The 5,940-nt window shown below is 38.2% G+C and overlaps 1 long non-coding RNA gene across 1 annotated transcript; it reads left to right on the top strand.

Moving 5' to 3' along the window:
* Window positions 1-565: 565 nt before the first annotated feature.
* Window positions 566-2,452, top strand: LOC106522614 (uncharacterized). Its single transcript, XR_001310803.1, has 2 exons — window positions 566-768; window positions 1,424-2,452. It is a non-coding gene; the product is annotated as an uncharacterized LOC106522614 (long non-coding RNA).
* Window positions 2,453-5,940: the final 3,488 nt, after the last annotated feature.

Genomic DNA, 5,940 nt, shown 5'->3' with positions numbered 1-5,940 from the left:
CTATCTATCTATCTATCTATCTATCTATCTATCTATCTATCTATCTATCTATCTATCTATCTATCTGTATATCTATCTATCCAGTAGGTGTCGCTGTTGTCACACTTATTAGTCTCGTGTAGAAACCTCAGGCTCAACAGGTCAGTTCCTGTAACTTTTTTAGTTCGACATTTTTGACCCGTTAAATTATATTTATGCCTTCCTTTTGATAACAAAAGCTAAACAAAGTGGCATGTTTAAAAACGTATATCTGCTAAAACAGTCTTGTTGACCTCTCCTCGGCAGTAAAACAACAAACTCAGMCTCCAGAATCATAATGATAAAGATAGGATCAGTTTTAAGATGGACGGTTCGACGCAGAGCCTCGAGTTTCAGAAAGTTTTCATTTTTTATTTGTTTTTCGACACGGAGTGGTGCTGTGAGAAACAAACCAACTAATAACAATAAACTAATAAAGACTGTGCGTTTCTCATAGACAGAACTTAAATTTGTCCCTAAATAACGGCTTAAAGCGCTCATTAGTTGTATGTCCAAAACATCCCGGGCTCGTTAGAGTTCCCGTGGTGACGTCACGGACCCGGTATAAAACCGCTCCGCCTGATGCTGCGTCCACACTACAGAGAAGCAGCGCCTGTGGRCATCCTCCTCCATCTGACCAAACAAGATTCAATTAGTTCAGGAGAAATAAAAGAAGAAGCGTCCAAAATGCTCAAAATGACGCTCGTTCAGCTCGGGCTGATTTTGCTGGTGATATGCCTATCAACACAGGTAAGATTTATTTATATTCTGCTTTTCAGGGCGACACTTTTATCTTTAGATTAACATTTATTATCCAGGCAGGTGTGTAATTTCTGATATAAAGGATTTGGATATATTTATTCGTAATAATTGTGTGTGAGCTGATTGTTTATATTTTATGTTTTTGATTTAAGGAGGRTTTGGATTGCAGCAAGAAAGCAGAAATGGTGCTTTAAAATTCTGATTTATTGTTGGTCACTTCTCAAACTTAGCATTTGTTAAAATTTATTGTATTTTTTTCATTTTTATTTTAAACTTGTTGGTTATCCTACACTTAATGAATGATTTAAGAGCTGGGTGTTGTAAGTCTACCTGTGGGAAGGTGGGGGAAGAAGCTAAAGTTTCTTTTCAGTGCAATTTACCAAATGATGTGGGTGTCACATTTCGAAACAGAAGTTCCTGTAGTTTTAGCAGCAGCCAGTTAGTCATATGTTGTTAGAAAACTTAGCAGAAATGTTGTATTTGAAACTTTGTACACTGAGTAACACTACATTTAGGTTCTAGTGGAAATAATTTGGTCTTATTTCGGATCTGATGCAAAAAAAAAAGTGACAATTTTGCAATTGTTACAAAGCTTTCCACAGAAGTGAGTTGAATAAGTTTGTTTGGTTCCTCCTCCCAACAGGTGGGCTCCCAGAACACCACCATCACCACCGGAACGAAATCTGCCTCCTCCTCCATCAACAGTTCCACTGCGGCAACAGCGGTAAACTCCAGTGGCAACTCCACCAAACCCACCGGGGCGGGCGTCTCGCTGCACGCCGGCGCCCCCTCTGTCCTGACCCCCATCATCGTGGCCGCCTCCCTCCTGCAACGCTACTGTTAAAAACGACTCCCTTTCTGCTCCGCCTCAACTCCTCTCCTCGGCCGTCGTCATCCCACCCAGTCCAGCTTCTCATCTCGCGCTCTTAGAGACCACAAGACCAACATAGATGGACTCCACAGCCTTCTTCACCCTCCTTAAGTAAAATAAAAATATCATTTAAGACATTTCTCTTTAGGAAAGGGGTGTGAATCTAATGTTCAGTTGGAGATCTTCACCACAGCCCCCCCCTCTCCTCCCCTGCGTCCAGCCTCTTGCACCGAATCAAAAGGAATAGTGGTGCTTTTTCCCTTTTGGCTTTCCATTGTCAGACCATCACATGTGGGAGATGCTCAGGTTGCCATGTCTTATGTCCTGATTGAACACGTGGACCACTTGAGTGCACAGGTTTTATTTTTGTGGCTTTAAATCCAACTGGAAGTCAAAAATATCTGACTGGTCTTTGTTAAAACGAAGTTTGGCAGATCGGGGGTTTAGGAAATGTGTGAGCCTGATGACATTGTTAGCTGCGTCTTTGGTCTTTTTTTCTTTTTTTTTTCTTTTTGTTTTTGTTAGAAATGTTAACGTTTATGTAGCACAAAAGTTGCCACAGAGTTTGTGTCAGTTTTGCCTCGTGATTTTTAAAGAGTTGCCGTCTTTTGCGATGAGGGTGTGACACCATTCTTCTCTTTATCCCCGGGTTAGACCCAGCAGATTATACTGTAAAACTGAAATGTTAGATTTACATTTCCCCCTTATAGTTTATATTTTGTAAAAAAAAAATCTGTTGTTATTAGTTTGCTTACAGAAAAATGTAAGTAATGACAATGTACAATAAATTATGAAAACTAACGGTTTCTTTGATTCATATTTTGTTGGTGAAAACTTCTTTAGCAGATAGGTGATGCAATATTTTTGATTTATTTTTTGAAACTTTATTGGGACTCATTCTGTTGAAACCACCCTGATTCATCGAGCTGCCGGACTGCAGTTCCACAGATGGACTTAGTTTTTCTGATGCCTCTGCAGATCTGGTCTGGATAACTGGCAGAGACGGAGCCGCCGTCTGGATTCACCGCACTGTCATCTGCAAACAGTTGTTTTAATTACCATTAGTGGACACAAGTTGTAAAGCCATGTCATTTGGCAGTAGCCTGAAGTTTAAAGAAGATAATTTAAATATTTTCCTTATTATTTTTATTTTAAATCCCCAGGGAAAACATTGTTAAATGCGATTTAGCTTTTGCCCGTTACTTCATTCCCAGACAGTAGAAACTTACAAAACCCACTAATAGCAATAAAGGTGTTTTTTTTAAATTATTTAAAAGGCAAAGTATAAAAAAAAACACTAAAATGTGAAATATTATTTATTTGGGAAAAATGGCACAAATTATTTTACCGTAATTTTCTCAACAATAAGAAATACTTTGCACTAAAAATAAGGAATATTTCTGCTTGGTAGATTACGCTTCTTGACGATAAATCTTATCCCGTTGGAAAGCCTGTTAATTTCCCTTTTAAATACGGCCACATTTGTAAGGAACAAGCATTTGGGTTGCACACATTAAAAAAGTTGCAAAATCGTCTCTGCCAAACAGCTTGTTTTATTGTTGAGATGGTTACCCTTGTTTGGAGCTTCTGGTACCCCTGGGTGCTGCCATTCAGATGCCTGGTAGAAGATTTGTTGCCAAGAATCCTTCTTACAATAAATCAATAATCTACCAAATACAAATTTTCTTACTTTTTGTTCTATAACCATTAGTGGTGCAACGATACAGAAAATCCACGATTCGGTTCAGTTCGATCCATTAGTCTCACGGTTCGATATTTTTTCGATACAAAAAAAGAGAAATTTCCATGCCTATTTTAACTTGTAATTTATTTAAATTAATTATGAACGTTTGTTTAACCTCAAAAGTACAGTTTTTAAATTAAATGTTGCTGAAACAGCAAGTTTCTCAGTGGAGCTGCGCTCAACAGTGCAGCCTGGGTGGAGTAGTCGAACACAGATCCACTGATCCTTCAACACAGAGCGTCTTCACAAGACAAGCTGATAAAGTAAATTTTAAAAATCGGTATTGTTCGATACAAGTGTGTATTAAACCTAAAGCACTGTTTGATACGGTTCGATATGGGTACATGTATTGTTGTGCCCCTAATAAACAGCTAAAAGCTAGCTAGCCTTTATAATTAACAATGCATGCATCCATCCACCTGCTTTCTCTTTTCCATGCAGGGCGACTGGTGTTTATCTTCGTCACTAATATCGTCACTAAAAATGAACAACTTGTTCTTAAATGTAACAATTTAAAATGACAAATTAATGTAATACCTGTTTGTTTGTTTTTTTGTGGGAGTAAACCCACACATGCACGAGAACACACAAACTCCATACAAAAAATGTATCCAAGTTTTGAACTAACCTTGTTGTTTCTGAGGTGACAGGTCTAACTGTTCTGTGTCTGGAAGAAATAGTTCTTTAGAGATGTTTTCATTAGGAGGCCGCAGAAATGTTGTGTACCGTACGTGTCTGTTCACAGCTCGAAGGCAGGTCAGGCTGCTCTTTAAATGATACAGATTTCCTGCTGATGAGCGTTATGTGTCTTACTGAGACATTTTGTTCCAAAAGACACTCTGAGAAATTTAGACCGATTCTGCTGCTTGGAACAATCTCATTCAAATCAACAAGTTGGGGCTCCTGTTTCCCTTATCTTTGTGCCACGACGCTCGTTTGTTACATTCAAATTCAGCTTCTCCGTATTCATCGCTGGTTTGGAGAGCGGATGAGCGAGTTTATAGAAAGCCATTAGCAAAAAAGGAAACAAGCGTCAAACACACCACCGTGGTCAGGCCTGTGATGGCGAAGCGAGAGCTGCATGGAAATGCCTCAGCACCGGTAAATCTAGCCTCATGACTCATTAGCTCAATCTATTGTCTGTCAATCCTCACTGCACTGCTGACCTCTGTAACCCCCAGCCCTTCTAAAGCTCCACGTCTAAAACGGTTTGATTTCAGAATCGTAGTGTTGCGTAGTGATTATTGTTTATTGACTATGATGGATTGATGGTGTTATGGTTATATTTCAACAAAGACAGAAATACGTGGTCCAAGAATGAAGGTACTCCGTGAGATGATCAGCTGAGTTTTATTGCAACAACAGGAAACAGAACAACTGGCCTGTCTCTGTGCCTCTGCTCCTCTCTCTCACTGTCTCTCCACACTACTGTTGAACTCTGTTGAACTCTGTTGTCTCGAGAGGCCTCATATATATATATTAACAAGCACCATTATGCCATCTTAGCAAGATTTGATACAAGGTCAATGGAAAACACAAAGATAAACACAAGTGATATCTAAGAATGACTGTTGTTAGCWAATCTTGTTCTGACTTTAATCATTCTRTCTGCAGATAAACAGAATGTCATGAAAACCTAGGTCATTAAAGGATGTCATGAATTACTTGCTTAAACATAAAAGTATTAGATCCACCACACTAGTTTGTCCCATATTCTTTGCCATAATGATATTGTGTTGACCAGTATAGCCATTTTTTATGTATTTAGCAGCAGTGAAAATTAGTTTAATAGACAGAAAACACTCATAAGATATTTTCAGTTCATAATAAAAGTCCCTGAATTTTATGACTACATCAGTAACTGTCATGCACTAATAATCATTAAATATGCATGAAATATTCCACTGTAATGGACAAGGACTTAGCTAATGATATCGTTCAGTTTCGACATTTAGAGGCATTTCCTGCATCTTTTTCTAACCAAACAAATCTATATCATTAGCGAATTATTTAAAAAGTTGACCAAATGAATCAATAAATCTTTCTGAAAAGATCTTTGTAAGAGATAAAATCAATTATTTTTTTTAAAGTGCCACGATGATACCATTTTGCTTCTAATTCACGCATCAGTATCAGCCTTTGTGTTCCTGCATTTGATAGTTTTCTATTTGTATGCGATAAGGAGATTATTTCCTGATTTCTGATTACTGATTTCTTGCGGCATAGTCTTTGGAAAAACCAATAGATACAGCTGGTTCCCCTGAGAAAAGACGGGTGAGGCTGTTGCTGAAAAGCTTTGGTTCAGCTTATTTCAATTTGTGTCTCTGCACAAATGGGAAGAGACACGTAATAAAGGTCCTTTCTTCACAGAAATTGCATGGTAATTGAGTACACATAATTACATCTGGGAGTGTRAGAGAGCAAACAGGGCTTTGTGATTCCACCATAGTGGTCAAAGYTAAAAGATAAGGTCAAACAAACAAAGATTATTTCAGAAATCATGGGGAAAACGGAGACATTAGAAAATATAACAAACAAGAAAATT

Source organism: Austrofundulus limnaeus, unplaced genomic scaffold, assembly GCF_001266775.1.
Source record: "Austrofundulus limnaeus strain Quisiro unplaced genomic scaffold, Austrofundulus_limnaeus-1.0 Scaffold133, whole genome shotgun sequence".
NCBI lineage: Eukaryota > Metazoa > Chordata > Actinopteri > Cyprinodontiformes > Rivulidae > Austrofundulus > Austrofundulus limnaeus.
The sequence above is the reverse complement of the archived record's forward strand: the minus strand, read 5'-3'. Positions and strand labels throughout refer to the sequence as shown.